The sequence below is a fragment of the Schistocerca americana genome, chromosome 1, assembly GCF_021461395.2.
Source record: "Schistocerca americana isolate TAMUIC-IGC-003095 chromosome 1, iqSchAmer2.1, whole genome shotgun sequence".
Taxonomy (NCBI): domain Eukaryota; kingdom Metazoa; phylum Arthropoda; class Insecta; order Orthoptera; family Acrididae; genus Schistocerca; species Schistocerca americana.
The window spans coordinates 1,129,814,699-1,129,831,202 of record NC_060119.1 but is presented as its reverse complement, the minus strand read 5'-3'; the positions used below and the strand labels follow the sequence as shown (position 1 = coordinate 1,129,831,202).

At 38.4% G+C, this 16,504-nt stretch overlaps 1 protein-coding gene across 1 annotated transcript in view; it reads left to right on the top strand.

Annotated features, from left to right (window-relative positions):
• The first annotated feature begins 1,165 nt into the window (after positions 1 to 1,165).
• The window catches only part of LOC124619168 (WD repeat and FYVE domain-containing protein 3), a 297,546-nt gene continuing 282,207 nt past the window's right edge, over positions 1,166 to 16,504 (top strand). Inside the window, exon 1 of the mRNA XM_047145406.1 lies at positions 1,166 to 1,374. The gene's annotated coding sequence lies outside the window, so the exon portion shown is untranslated. The remainder of the gene's footprint in view (positions 1,375 to 16,504) is intronic.

Here is a 16,504-nt window from a genome sequence, read left to right as displayed (position 1 = left end):
CCGAATAGCTGAATAAATGGTTTGCAGAATTAACATGGAGGCCTATAAATACCTATTGACATTTGTAATTCCTCAAATTCAATTTAATCTGATATTTGCTCTCCAATTTCTATCTTCACATTGTTCCTGGTTGTTTTCGATTTTAATGGTCGACCAGAAAGCCATTGAGATCAAAATACAATAAACGTGCCTTATTTATTTGGTTGCTCTAAGTGCCAGATTCAATAGATTGTGTTACTTTGCTTCTCTTTTGCGGTAATCAGGGCGAATGAACTTATAATTATTTTTATTATCAACTGCAATTTGCATGGACACGATGTGAGACATAACTTACCTTTTAAAACAACATATGGTCGAAACGCGTAAGGTGTTTTTAGGAAAAATAAAAGTGTGGTCAGGACATGATAAAACTTGTTTTGTTTGCTGCATGGTCAACTGCTATTTTCTTCCTTGTTAAATAATTATTAGCAGCTGGCTTCTTATTCCAATATAATATACCTTTCTAACTTTACATAGATGTATTTGTATTTTAAATAAATTTTGATAGATTCAGTAATGAACTCTGTAGGATACTGACGCATATCGGCCATTTAAAATTCAAGTGTACACGCAAAGAAGAGAACAATAGAGTTCGCCCGCCTGATAATCGGCAATTTGCCGTCAACGCGCTTATATTTGCCTCTGCATATATGATTATGCACTCCCTGAGCACTTTTGCCGAAACCTCCAACTCCGACTTCCAGGTTTGCGCGCATGTCATTCCTGCACAAAGTTACAATCCCCAAGCTGCGATCGGTCTGCGCCGATGTGGTGTGCGCAGACATTTACACAGACAGATCGCTGCGTATGGACCGGTATTTACGCACTGGGGCTTTTCAACGCGTACAGAAACGTCACCTATAGACATAACTGGGTAGCCAACATTTAATTTCTAGTGTACCGCCCTCAGCTTCAATAATGTCACTGGTCAGAGACGGTTTTGTTACAAGAAAGTACTCCCTAATGACGTATCTGAGACCGAGTAGCAAGGGTTTTTATCTGTGATGAAAATATTTAGTCGATGAAAATCAAGATGGCTAACATCAGCTGTTTAGCTGTTCAGGGGGCGGGATGCCATTATAAGAAATGACAATATGTAAAGTTCCATACTGATGTTGATATTATTTAACGTTTTTACCATACTGCTACTTTTCGTATGGCCGACAGATGACAATATTGGTGTCAACTGTCAGTGATGTCAGTTTCAGTGGCGGTGTAGGTTATTTCCGTGTAATGTCAGTGAGAATGAACGTCAAAACTGTTTGTTGTAAACAGAAAACAGTGTCCTAATCAATGGATGTATAATGAAGATGACTTGAAAAGAGGAGCTGTTTGGTGAGTTGTGCAATATTAGTGCTTTCAGTGTAAGGCCCTCCATTTTTCAGAGAATAAATAATGTAGCCTTTCAAACCTGAAGTCGCCGCTCACCAGTCATACTGGACTGGATTGCTGTCATTATTGATGAGTTACAAGTTTAGAAGAGATCAGTTTGTTTTGGAGGTTCCGTGTAAGACATATGACTCAGTAATTCTCATGTTTCTGCGTCCACCTTAACATTATTTAACCATAGGGAAAAAGAACCAGACACTGAATCGAATGCATTGCACGCAGATTTTTTGTTTTCGTGTATAACCTTATTTTACATTCAATTGGAAAATATTGTTCCCGAACAGTACCTCTACATGTGTGTGAACATTTTGATGTACTAGTAAGTTGTAGTCGCAATCCGTTTCAATATCGGCACGAGAATCACACACCATTTTAAGTGCCTTGTTTTCATAAATTGTTTGTCATTGGAAAAAAACCTGGAAAAACTGACTTTGCTGTTATCACTACCCCATTTCGGGGTAATGATCGAAGTGTGCACTAGCTATTTATGCAATGCTCCTGCCCCACAAATCTCTATGATAAAAACGGTGTAGGTAAGATGAAAGTGGGTGTAAACCATTCATCATTCCGCATCTTTGGTGCTCCATGTCTTGTTTACATTTCGAAGAACCTGTGCATTAACATGTTTTATGGCATTTAACTCCATTACTTTGTTGATACACCCGTGACTCATTACATTAAGTTATAAATATATGAACTTTGCTGGTGAAATAATTTTTGTAGCTATTCATCAGTAAAGTAGTTGAAAATTATCTTGCTCTGTGTGCAGGGGTATAAATGTGTAGTTTTAGCAACAATACATTAAAAAACTGGGTTATTTCGGAAATCAGCCTTATGCAAACACAAGTAGTTTTTTAAATCACAAACACGAAAGAATGAGAAGAGGAGCTTCAATCCTTAGTAAAATGTGTAGAACAATACATTAGTTGTACAGATGCCCATTATTTTAAATTAATTTTAACATTCTTCTTTTTGGCATACAGCCAACTGTTGGGATGATGGAGCTCTCCATTCTTGTCAATCACTAGCTGTCCGCATTTCAGCTTAACTGGTGCATCCTAAATCATGAATAATTTGCCTTATGTACTCATAACTGTAATTCTTCCTGTACAGTATGCATTTTCTTACAGTCTTCAGCAATGATTCACATGGTAATATGCACCTAACCATCGTTCCCTTCGATTCACTTGGTTGGGGCATTTCCCTCCTAACTTCCTTGTCTAATTCTTTTTTTTAGTCTCAAGGTTTATGCTTTTGGCTATCGGCAGCTATGACTGCTTCCATCAGTATTGTCAGGAATTAAGACTGACTATTGTGCAACTGGCAAGGACCTCACTTTTATGACCGGATAACAGCGTTTGATTGACGATTGTCTCAGGATCTTGTGCAGAAAGTGAATCCTGGTGTCTTTACAATGAGAATGATCTTCACTGTCACTGGCATTGATAAATAAAAGCTTGTTTATTTTCCCAACCTTTACCCTATTATCTCCTATGGGGTCATACTTTCGAGTAGCCAGTGCAGTAGCAAAGGATATTTGCAATGCAAATAAAGTTAAATGAAGTCTCCCAAAATTCTAACTCTGTCATCCTTGCGTATATAGCCTATTCCACAAGGGATTTGTGGTGTGAAATAAAGACTCCAACTCAAGAAACTGCAGCAGTCATTTAGTGAACATGTGACAGGAAAGCAATTTTTGCTTTGATAACATCTTTTAACCATTGTCCATGTAAAGCTCTAAAAATTTGAGAGAGAAAACTTATATTTTCACATTCAAGTTGAAATATTTTCTTGTGAGACACTAATTTTATTCTGTGCAGCAATTCCTGATGGAGTTAATGTGCTGCTCATTTCTATAAATTGTAGCAAACCTTCAGTTTTCGTGCATGAGTACAAAGTGTTTCATAATGGAGCCTTTGGAAAAATATTTCTCAGTGAATTTGCCATGCCAGATTTGTGTAAATCCTAAGCTTTTAAGAACTGCTTCCATCAGTGTCATCAAGGGCTAAGTCTGGCTCATTAAACTGGCGAGGCTCTCACTTTTATGCCCAGAGTATGGCATCTGATTGGTCACATTATGTCATGATCACTGACGAGATGGTGAATGCTGAGGTGCCAACCTCTGCATCCATAAACTAAAAGTGGATACTTCCATGCTACCAGTGTGTCTTAATGTCCACCACTTTCCCAATAACTCACAGTATGAGCCAGAATCATCATCTGTTGGAACATTATTGTATGTTTATTCACTCGACATATAGCGGAGGTGCTGAGTCGCAGATAGGCATGACAAAAAGTATGTCACAAATAAGCTTTCAGCCAACAAGGCCTTTGTCAAAACACACACACACACACACACACACACACACACACACACAAAATGCAAATGCAACTCACACATGACTTCAGCTGCCAGAGACTGCAATCACTTGTGTGTGTGTGTGTGTGTGTGTGTGTGTGTAGCTACTTTCAGGTTCATAATATTGTTACAGTCCATCGTGGTTTTTCTGTTGTTTAATTGTGTGTACTCTGTCTGTCATAATTGCTACCATACACACAAGGAATATTATGAATCCCTAGTGATCTCAGGCTGAGATTATCATTAACAGGTTGCAACATTTCTTTAATTTTTCTGGGTGGCCAGGAGATCCCTTCCCTGGTTAAGAGTGTGCCAATCTTCCTTGTTGTTGTAATGTAGAATGGAAACTATGCTGTGTGTTGGTCCTCCTACCGTGGTTTGGCAGCACATATCTCACATTATTGTATTTTTTCCCAGATATTCTCACAATTAAATAGAATTTGTCAAGATAATACACTACAGTGCAAATCAGTAGGTCAAAATATATAACATACAGCATACATAACATGCTTTATGAGGATAAGACAGTGGTCTGCTGTGGCCTTTAGTAAGGAACCATCCTGTCATTTGCCTGTGTGGTTTGGAAAGCTCATGAATAAACTCTACTAGACAGAGCAACTGGTCAGTGTCTTAACTGCTGCACTGCCTCATTTGGTTAGTCCCAACCGTATATCAACAGTTGCTCATGTTTCTCTGGTGCCCGTTGGGACTATCAACAGATGGGGTTCCACTAGGCATGGGCTACACCTAAATAGAACTGGGAAGGGAAGTTTGGTACAGCTGATTCATAAAAGTGTGTTGTCATCAGGTTCCCCTGCCTAAAGAGTATCTCCAGCAGTTTAAAAAGTACTGAAACAATCATTCACAAGACAGATTTTAACATTGTAAATATCACACATAGGCTACCACATGTCACAAACAAAAAGAATACATTGAAAAGAGTAACATGGGACATTTCACAGACGTAACAATCCTCCATCAGAACATGCAATCAATAAAAAATAAAATACAACTATTAGAAATTGAGCTGCAATGTTTGAACTGCACAATAGTTTGTGTTGCCGAATACTGGTGTAGAAACACAGAAATCCAACATGTAGTATTATCGTTGTATAAAAGGGCAAACTGTTACTACAGAACTGCCTCAATGAGTGGAGGATAATGCATTTATATAAGAAAACGAATGTAGTTCAAATCAAGACATGACCTTAGTATGGTAAGTGAAGACAAACACTTTGAAATATCAGCTACTGAATTAACAAGGCTTGATACCACCAAGAAATTAATCATTCTGTGTGTTTATAGGTCTCCCAGCGGTAGTGTGGACACTTTTTCCAATAAATTAACAGAAGTTCTAGATAAAGTCTCAAGTAACATAATTCTGTGGGGGGACATAAACATCAACACTCCTATCATAAATGAATCCAGCAGCACCCTCATAAATATCCTCCTAAGTTTTGGCATGTCCGTAGTGGTCAATAGTGCAACAAGAGTTACTGCAATGGACAGGGAGATATGTGATGTAGCTGTAAAAGATCTCAGGCTATGATAACATCTCTGTCAAATAACAATAGTAAAATCAGGCATTGAATCATTCCCTGAACTGCAAGCCTACAAACGACATGTATCAGAAATCAAAATAAAAGATTTTTCAAAAGGACTAGCAAAACAAAGCTGGGATGAAGTGTATGAGTAAACCAATGTGAATATGAAATTCTCTAAGTTCTCCACGTTATTTAAATTAAACTTTGAAGAGGCGTTTCCAAAAGTATGCATGTCTATATCACCATCTCATGAAAACAGATGGACAACAGCACGTATTAAGAAGTCTGCAGAGAAGTTACAGCAAAAATTCCCCAAAACAAAGATAACACCTGTAAATGATGTTGCACTAAATACAATGATGTTACTCCCAACGATGGAGAATGAGTCAGTCAAACTGTTCAAAAACTAAAAAATAAAAAGTCAGTAGGCTTAGAAGTAGTACCAATATGTGTACTGAAACAATGCATAGAGATTATACAAGGCCCCTTAATAAATATAATAAATGAATCCTTCACATCAGGGACATTTCCAGAGCAGTTATAACAGGGAAAAGTTGTACCTTTGCTTAAGGAAGGTAATGCAGAAGACATTGAAAATTACCAGCCCATTTCCCTGCTGTCACCATTCTCAAAAATAATAGAAGCAATTATGAAAGACAGATTAATGAATTACCTGAAAAAGTACAATCTTTTAAGTGAATCACAATGTGGTTTCTGAATTGGCAAAAATACGGACTCGGCCATAGTAGAATTCACAGATGATGTGCTTGATGCTCTTAACAAAGATGAGTGTGTCACAGACATATTTTTGGATCTTTCTAAGACCAATAAAATAGAAGCCTTAGGAATAAGATAGGTAGCTAATGACTGGTTTTGATCATACCTATCAGATAGGGTACAAATAGTAGAGATAACACACACTTCAAATAGATCTAAACATTTACTGAAACACTTATCAGAACCAAAATACATTAATATAGGGGTTCCACAAGGTAGCATATTTAGGACCAATACTATTCCTGATGTACATCAATGACTTCCCCAGTAATGTTATGGCAAAAAAAATTCTCTTCGCTGATGACAACAATATTATAGTCACTGAAAAAACAAGAGAAAGTAAATGAAACTCTCAAGGAAGTTTACGATTGGTCAATGAGCAATAAAGTGACATTGAACATAAATAAAACGAATGCCATTAATTTCAGTTTGAAGAAGGAAAATGACAATGTTAAATTAAATGTAGATGGCACTTATACAGACTGTGTAACAAATGCAAAATTTGTAGGAATGAATGTTGATTCTCAGTTGAAGTGGTGTGAACACAGTAAGGTAAGCCTACTTGCAAACGGAATGTCATCAGCATGTTATGCCCTTAGAATCCTATCATCAGTGTGTAAAATGCAGTGTCTTTTAGTTGCATACTGTTCATATGTACACTCAATTCTTAGCTATGGCATTCCTTTTTCAGGGAACAAATGCACAATTTTCAAAAATAATAGTCAAGCTCATTGTAAAGATCTGTTTAAAACACTGGGGATTTTAACTGCTCCATGTGAATACATTTGTCAGTCAGTTGTACACATCAAAAATAACATTAGTAATTACTGCACAAACAGCTCTGTCCATGACCATAAACAAGAGTTACACTCAACTTACATGTACCAAGAAAAAAATAAACATAAAACTCGAAACAGCATTTTCTACCAAGGAATAAAACTGTACAATAAATTACCAAAAGAGACTAAAGAAATTGCAAAAATACACTTATTTAAAAAGGCAGTTAAAAAGTACCTGTTATGCAATACATTTTATACATTGGAGGATTACATAGATAAAACAGAGTAGTTTGGTAAAAAAAAAAAAAGTTACATAAATAAATAATAATAATGATTATAAAACATCCAACATTCCACATACCTCCTTGACACTATGTTTTTCCTTCTTTTTTTTCCTTTTCTAGAAAAACTTACCCCCAAACCCTGTTCCTTTTTCTGAGTTCAACATCTCATAGAGGAATGCTGACTCAATTTTTCAGGGTAGCAGATCGGGAAGTTGTAGTACAGAAAATGGCCCAGAGATCAGCAGAGAGAGAGAGAGAGAGAGAGAGAGAGTGTGTGTGTGTGTGTGTGTGTGTGTGTGTGTGTAGTGAGTGAAGTGTTATGAAACAATGTGTGTATAGCATGTGCAGTGACTGATAGTGAGATGTGAGTGAACAGTGTGGCATTACATTATCTAATACGTTATTTGTAAAAAAAAGTATTGTATATCAGGAGTAAATCTAAGGATTGTCTCTAACTAGAAGTCTGTAAATGTACTTGTATATGAATTAGCTTACTTTAAATTGGTCTAAACTTGCAAATACTTTGACATGTCCTATATTCTTGTAAAAAGGAGATCTGTGGATGAATAAAGCTACTACTACTACTACTACTACTAAAACTACTGCAATGTTCCTCGGTTCACAAACAATCTGTTTCAGGTAGCTTGTAATTTAAAATACAGTGGGAGCAGACAGCCAGTAAGATTTAAATATTGAAATATTGGCTTCTTTGGTATTAATTAATTTTGTAGAATTTGACATCTACATTGAAGTTGCACATTACAATTATTTTCATGCAACTGAATTTACCAATTTATTACCAACAAAAAGGTATAGTTTGCCAGTGATACTTATATTTTTCTCATTTTACTCCTATAAATGACATAATACTTAGTGAAACGTTTTACTTCCACAGATGACATAATACTGAGTGAGGCACTATGTTACTATAATTAATAGTTTTTAATGGTAGGCTATTAATAATGTAACTTGAACTCTTTTAGCATCTCACTGTTGAGAAGACATATTAGTTAGTTGCAGTTTTATGTTTTGTTTGCACTATTCTCTTTTTCATAGTGAGGAACAGAGAAGAGATATGGCCTTTTAATTAATAGTATGGGTTGGTTAGTTGTTCCCCAGATAATTTGCACAATAAATGGGAATGATGTGGAATGAGTCATTTTACACTGTCATTGCAAATTAATTTGTAAATATGGCTTCATGCTGAACATTTAGAACTTTTTTATTTTTGTTTTTATTATTTTTTTACTCTTGAATGTTGAGATGTGAGTTAGTAATTGCTGCCCACTAACTTTTATGTGTTACAATGACAGAAATTCTTCTGTGGAATAGGAGTAGTTCTCGTGGAGGAACTTCTTCAGTTTCTTTCCGAATTTTCCTTTGCTGTGCATCAGACATTTTATTTCACTGGATAAGTGATCAAAAAATTTACTTTCAGCAGTGTGCACTTCTTTTATGCTAAAGACAACATTATTGTGGAGTCTTGAATGTCATTTTTTTCTTCTGGTATTGTAATAATGTACATCATTGTTTAGTACTGCAGTGGACTATTTACAAAAGACTTTATGAGGTTATAAATGTGCTGTGAAGCAATAGTCAGATTGCCCAACTCTCTTAAACAGATATCTACAAAGTGATCATGGATGAGCATGACATATTATTCTTACAGCACATTTTATAGGGAAGAAGACTTTCTTTCTTAAAGATGTGTTACCACAGGAACAAAGATTGAAATATGGCCTGTCATCAACATTAAAGTTGTTAGAGGTGCAAAAAAATGAGCACATTGTGCATTTTAGGTACTACCACTTCCTGAATGTTGTTCCAAGAAGTCCCAAATAGATCAAGCGAAAAATGACTTTCTATATCTCTTCATGCAAGCCCTGATTTCTCTTGTCTTGTCTTTCCAGTCCTTACACAAAATGTACTTTTGTGGCAGTAGAATAATTCTGCAGTCTTTAGTTATGTATAGAATCTGATATGGATTCCATCACTCCATGGATTTTGTTCAATATTAGCTATTTCAGCTGTTTCTCAGATCAACTGACACTAGTCTCTGGTGCATGCAGTGTGGTGTACTTGTTAGCACCACTGGCTAATATGCTGCGGGTCACTGGTTCAGATCTGACCACCAGCCGTTATCTGTTATTTAGTATTTGTTGTTACTGGAATGTACTTGAAATAGCGTATGTTTGTGGTGTTTGTGTACCTGTAATATTCTAAGGTTGTATAAATACTAGCACTCTGGAATGTTTGGTTTTTGTAGAGATAGTTGCATTCTCTATCCAGTAGATCAGTTCTATTCTGCCTGTTTGTTGGTGTCAGAGATAAATGTGATTTCAGTTCTAAGAGTTATGCTTAGCTGAAAACCCTGCCTTCACATTTAGACTTGATTGTGGGTTTGGTGTGTCATTGTTTGGCGGAGACATGGGACCTGAAAACATGTACATGACTGTAGCTCCAATTAGTCAATGTAAAAGTCATCACCTTCATGGACAGGAAGTGGAATACAAGTAGTACATCATTGCTAAGATTCGTAGATTCAAGAAATGTGGATTCCCAAGTAGCAGTAAGTCACCTGCACATCAGGCAAGACTCATCTAATGAAATGAAAGGATTTGACCGAGTCTCCAAATACGACAATTGGGATAACATGGTGTGGTTGCCAAATGCGTGCTTTCACTTGGATGGCACAGTCTGGTGACAGTTTGAGAATGACAAAGAGAAGCTCAATAGCTAGGACAAATTTCAGGCTGAATTGAAGAAAACATTTACTGATGATCAACAGCAAGTCCACTTAGCACAATGACAGAGGAACAGGGCCCAACGTCGTAGTGAGACAACAGTCATAAATACAGGAAGTTTTAGCTCTTTGCAGCATTATAAATCCAAATATGACAGAAGCTGACAAAATCTCACATTTGATGGAAGAGTTTCCGAAGACATGTAGCAAGCTCTTCTGATGTACGATGTCACAACAACAGAATAATTCATCAGATGGTCCCAGCACATTGAGGAAATGCAGCAGAAGAGAGTCTGACATAAGAAGCGTGATCGGCTCCCAAATGTGGTCTCTAAGAGAGTTGTGATAGATGACCACAAGTCAGAGCACAGGAGAGAAGATACAACAGGTGTGTGGCAGCCAGAAATGTTGGCTTGAGTACACAAGAGACAGCAGCCGTGATTATTGACCCCCATATGTGAGGAGGTAGAGGACAACATTGAACAGGTGTCTTGATCTTTGGCACTAGTTAAACACATTGTGAAAAATAAAATTCAGCCACCTCGCCGTTATGCCATTGCTGCCAAATGACAACCCAGCATCTGACCAAGCTAGGTACAACCAACTCCTCCACCAAAACCTTATAGAATAACAGATATTTGGAGGACAGAGGACAATACACCAATCTGTTTTCACTGTGGGCACCCTTGATACATTGTACACTACTACAGAGAAAGAACATTCAACAATTATTTTGCTGCAAGACGTCAACCATCTCAACAGTCCTATTCAAGCCAGTCAACTGCAGATAATATAGTTGAACTGTGGGTCAAAGCTCGTCACTGTATCCTGGACAATGTTACTTGCCAGCATGCCGTAGCCATTCCTCATCATCTTACCAAGATACCATCTTCTCGCCTAGTTGATGAATTCGGGAAAACTAAGTGAGACGACTGTCTATGAAGGTGAGGGCACCATAGCTGAAAAAATTCCAAGAATGACAGTTATCAAGATGACAGGAAAACTCATTGACATCCTCATCAATGAGCAACTGGTCCAGGCACTAGTTGCCTCAGGCAGTTCTTTTTCTCTAATATCAAATGCTGTATCATTGCCAGCTAAAGAAGACTATGTTATGTGATAGAAAAGTGATTGTGCTGAAGGTCGCAAATACGAAATATCCCTAGCAAACAAGAACATGTATTGTGAAATAACTATCAGTGATACAAAAGAGCCCTCCAAATTTATCATTTTAACAGAGTGTAGTCATTATGTTATTCTCAGGTGGGACTTCTTGCAGGCATCACAAGCAATCACAGACGATGGAAGATCAGAGCTTCATATTCACAAAGCTGTTTCAGTGAGCACATATAACAAAGATTGGTTGGGGCATCTGTTTGCCTTTGAAGACATTGTTATCTCACTATCATAATTGAGATGAATTCCAATTGTCAGTTGAGATGCACAGCTATAGCGGGGGAAAAAAAAAAAAACCTCAAAAGAAATATACATCCCAGTAATTGTCATAAGCATTTTGGATATCAAGGAGAATCTTGGATCACTTATTGTCATGAGCATTCATAACTAATCCCCAAAGGGATGTCCATAGGGGCAGTCAAACCAATCTAGGAACAGAGGTTTAGTGCACTACAGACAATGCAAGGGAGGAAGCTACTATTGAATTGACCAAGGAACAATGTGGATGAGTAATAGCCATTTTGCATCAATTTTGGATACTCTTGAATCCAGGATGGAAGAAAGACAGACCAAGTGGACAGTGATAAACCAGATTAACACTGGGGATTGTCCACCAGTTAACCAGTGCTCATATAAAGTCACTGACTGAACAATGATTAATCTGATAGGAAGTGGCGAGGCTGCTGCAAGGTGACGACATTGTACCTTCAGCGAGTCCTTGGTCCTCTCCGGGAGTCCTTGAGGAGGAGGAGGAAGAGGATGGCACACGGTATTTCTGCAATCACTACTGACAGCTGAGCAAAACCATGAAGAAATATGTGTATCCATTGCCACACATTGATGACATTCTGGACTGCTTGAAAGAGCGAAGTATTTGTCGACTGTGAAGATACAAACAGGCTACTGGGAAATCAAGTTTGATGTGGCTGAGTGGGAAAAGACTGCCTTCATAACTCTTGATGGCCTCTGAGTTCAAAGGTATGTTGTTTAGACTATGTAATGCTCAATTCACTGAACCTATGGTGGACAACCCACTTTGCAATATTAAATGTATGACATATCTTTGTTATATGGATGAGGTTGTCATTTCTTTGAAGACATTTGAAGAACCTCAAAACTGACTGACAACTGTGTTCAAGAGTTTTCAAACTGCCGGTCTCCACTAGAATCCAAAACAGTGCCTCCTTGTCATCCAAGAAATATAAATCTTGGGCACTTAGTGAATGGCGATGGAGTCCGCCCTGATCCAGAGAAAATAAGAGCATTTAAAGACTATCTGATTGCATGGCACATTCATGATATGAGAAGTTCTCTTGGGATGTGCTCATATTACCAGCAGTTCATTAAAGAATTCTCTATCAAGCCACATCCATTGCAAGGACTAGTGCAGAGAGATGCCAAACTTTATTGGAATGAGGTGAAAGAAAGATCTTTCCTTTTCCTCAAGGAGGTATTAACATCATCTCCGGTTCTAGTATTTTATTATTTGAATGCCAAGACACAACTTCATGCTGACACTAGCAGCTTTGGGATAAGAGTAGTTCTAATACAAAATCAGTTAGGTGCTCTAAAGATGATAACTTTCACTTGTCAAGTACTGTCCAAGACTGAGAAGAACTACTCTACAACTGAGAAAGAGTTCTTAGCAATTGTTTGGGGCATGAACAAATTCTGTCTGTGATGATTTGGCAAACCATACATCATTGTGATGAATCACCATTCTCTGTGCTGGCTGAGTAATCTGAAGGACCCATCTGGTTAGCCGGCAAGCTGGGCACTGAGGCTTCAGGAGTACGATGTTGTAATGGTACACAAAAACATACGCAAACACCAGGACATTGACTGCCTGTGAAGGAATGCTTTGACGGAACACAGCAGTCTGGAAGAAATCTGTCATCACTGTCTTAAATGACATTGCTGCTGAAAAGGGGGAGAAGCCTTGAAGAATGAGGAACCAATCAGAAGAGGGTACCAGTTAATAACTGGACCATGGTATTAGAGGGTCTGTGATGTGATGGGGCGCAAATGGTTACTCATCATCCCAGCTCATCTTCAGCCAGCAGTCATGAAGGATTTCCACAGTGCTGTTCTGACATCTGGTCCGCAGAATTTGGTGAAGACTCTACCCAAATGAGACACCAGTATCACTGGCCAGGTCTCTATCAGTTCATTAGACACTGTGTGAGCCACTTTAAGGAATGCCGATGACAGAAGCATGTGCTGCAATGAAGTTTGGGGCACCTGGTACCAATCTTGCCTGTAGAGCACCATTCCACCAAATTAAGATTGACCTCTTATGGAGGGTGCCACAGTCGATAAACTCGAATCGATTGGTAATAGTCTCCAATGAGCTCACTTGCTATGCTGTCAGCAAAGTTGTGCCAGCTGCTGAAGGCTGAAAATTGCAAAGTTCCTTGTAGGGGACGTCATTTTGAAGCATGCCACATCTTGTGTGATGACTCTGATCATGGGAAAGTTTTCCAGTCGAGACTAAAAATGGAGATAATTTCATGTTGCAACATGACCCACAGGATGACAATGGCCACAGGCAAATGGCCACACAGAACACTTTAATAAAACTTTGCCAAATATGCTGTCTGTGTATCTTGAGGTCGAACAGAAAGATAGGGATACAACGCATACTACAGAGCACAGCTAGACACTATGGTCTTTACACCATTCGTTTTGCTCCACAGCCGCAAGCCTGAAGTGATGATCGTTAACTGTATTATACTGGTCAACTGTATTATACTCAAGATAATTATGCAAAACACGTCATTACCAGGGCCAAAGGAACAAGGCAGCTGGCTTACATACAGATCGCGGATGCCCAAAGAAAGACCAAGAGTGCTTTAAAAATAAGCACTGACAGTGAGAGGTAGATCGAGAAACTTAGTATGGTTTTTTATACCAGTGCAGAAAGTTTGACTATTGTAAAAGTTAGTAAAGTGCTACTCTGTGCTGTATCTTCTCCTTCATTGCTTTTCGGATGTGACATATGAAGTTGAGGACTACGACCCTTCATCAAGAAGACAAAAGCATGGAGATGTCAGTGTCCTCTGTATGAAGCCCTATTACAATCCAGAGGTACAGATTAACAGTGGGAAGGAACAAACTGAAGACTCACTTGGTCACGGAGCTCCAACAGGAGGGACTACCTTTGATGCTCATTACACTGAAGAGAAAGTAATGATAATGACCAGAATATGAGGATCTGCAAGTGCTGCCATACAGGGGACCATTGACAAAATGTAGGTCCAGGGTGCTGTAGTTGGCTTCAGTGAGGACATTTGAAACAGCAGGTTGCTGTTTGTCCAGCAGAGGTAGTGATGCCACAGACTCTGCTGCTTGCTGTATGGTGTAGTTGTGTCACTGGATGCAAGTCACTGGTTCAAAACCAGTCAGCGGTTATTTATTATTCAATATTTATCATTTCTGGAATGTTTTTCAAATGTCTTATCTTTGCAATTTTTTTAGATCTAGAATATTTGATGTTTGTAAATATACCTTCATTCTCTGTCCAGGAGATCAGTTCCGTTCTGACTGCATGTTGCTGTCAGTAATAAACATGCTTTCAGTTTTACATTTTGTACTTCATTGATGACCCTACCCATGGATTTGGACTAGATTGTGGTTTCGATGTGACAGTATTGTATCATTCATCTGTGCTGAGGTACAGTTTAACTGGGGCAGTACACCAGTTGTAACAAAGTGCACATAAGCATATGCACGTGTGTGTACACATGCTTATGGTGTGTGTGTGTGTGTGTGTGTGCGTGCGCGCGCGCGCGCGCGCGCGCGCGCGCGCGCGCGCATGGGGGTGGGGAGGGGGCGTTTGTTCTCTTTTCTCCTGGTTCCATGGTTGAGTAGATGGCAGAATATATTGGCGCATTAGTTTTGTATTGTCTTGCTCATCAAACAATACTACATGAATTATCAATGTAGCAGCCATTGGTGAATTCTGTGCTGCTTTTCTCAGTGCTGTTTTGTTTATCCATGCCCGTGCTTCACCAACCAACTTATGGTGGGTGGTAAAGGACATATTTAGTGACAGAAAAAGTTATGAGGTTTTATTGTTGGTGCTACATACAACTCTTTTTCAAAACTAAAAGCTTGCTGAGGACAGATTGCTGATATGAACCAAAATTTTCATGTCTTCCCATTTACAAACTTGCAGAGGTGTAAAGTTTGTTTTCCAATAACAACCATAGCACTGCAGAGTGGGCTCTTCTGGGTGCACAGAGAATGCCCAGTATATACCCAACTTTACTGTAACATTTGCATACTTGTGGTGCTGATGGCATTTGCAGTCTGGTCCCAGATGATTTGAAGATCAGCCACTTCAGCATTGTAAACCTGATCATTACTGTAGTCGCAGAATAATAAATAGAGGGACACAATATTCAAGTGGCAAAGTAATCGCCCATCCACTTTCACCTAAAAGTTTCTTGTAGATCCCCTGGCTTTTCTAGTGCCTGGTGGAACAGAACACCAACACCATACAACTGAAACAAGATGTGACTGTATTTGTACCAGCAATGGAAAGACTTATTCAGCCAACATATCTATGTATGTTGACACTTTTTTGGTTTCTTCTGTGAATAAAAATGGCCCAATGATCATATTACAAAACAGTCCACAACAGCCATCAATTTTGTTGCAGTGTGAGGTATGTTTTCCTGAACACTGTGGACCCTACATCAGACATTATGCCTTCTGTTATTGAAATGTGTCTGTAATAGGCAACATAACCTTTCTCAGAATAACATTCTTTTTTCTCAATATGTCTCGGCACATTGTAAACCAAGTTGTTTTGCTGTTTCTTGTCTGTAGCCAGCAGCATTTGCAGGATCTGCTCTTTTAATGCACACAGCCAAAGATGCTATTGCAGGATATCATGCACAATTGTGTAAGGATTTTAAAATTTGTGTGAAGTATGCCAAGTTGACTTCCTTGGACTGTGCATGATCGTTTGAAGACATCCTCTATCTGAAATAAAACACTTTCCACATTCAGTTGTTTTACAGAGATGTACTGTGTCCAAAAACTGTTAGTTACACTTTTATCTTGTCAACATTTGGTGTTGTTTTGTGAGACATACTGAGAAACTTCATTGCACCATAGTGATAGAGCAAATCTTGGCATATCACAACAGATGCACCTTATCTTGAATTGATGCCATCTTAGTAATTAGCTTTTCCATCTCAGCAGACTTGAAACAAACTGTTTGAATTATTATCTGTATGATTGACTTGTCTGCATTTATGTTACATTTGAATCTAGAATGCCATGAATTTAGGGCATTACAAGCTGCAGACCCTCTACTGTTGTATCTACACTCATGCTCATAATTTAAGGATAATGCTGATACATGGTGAAACAATACTCTGGTGGGCAGTTTGTGGGTTTAAATC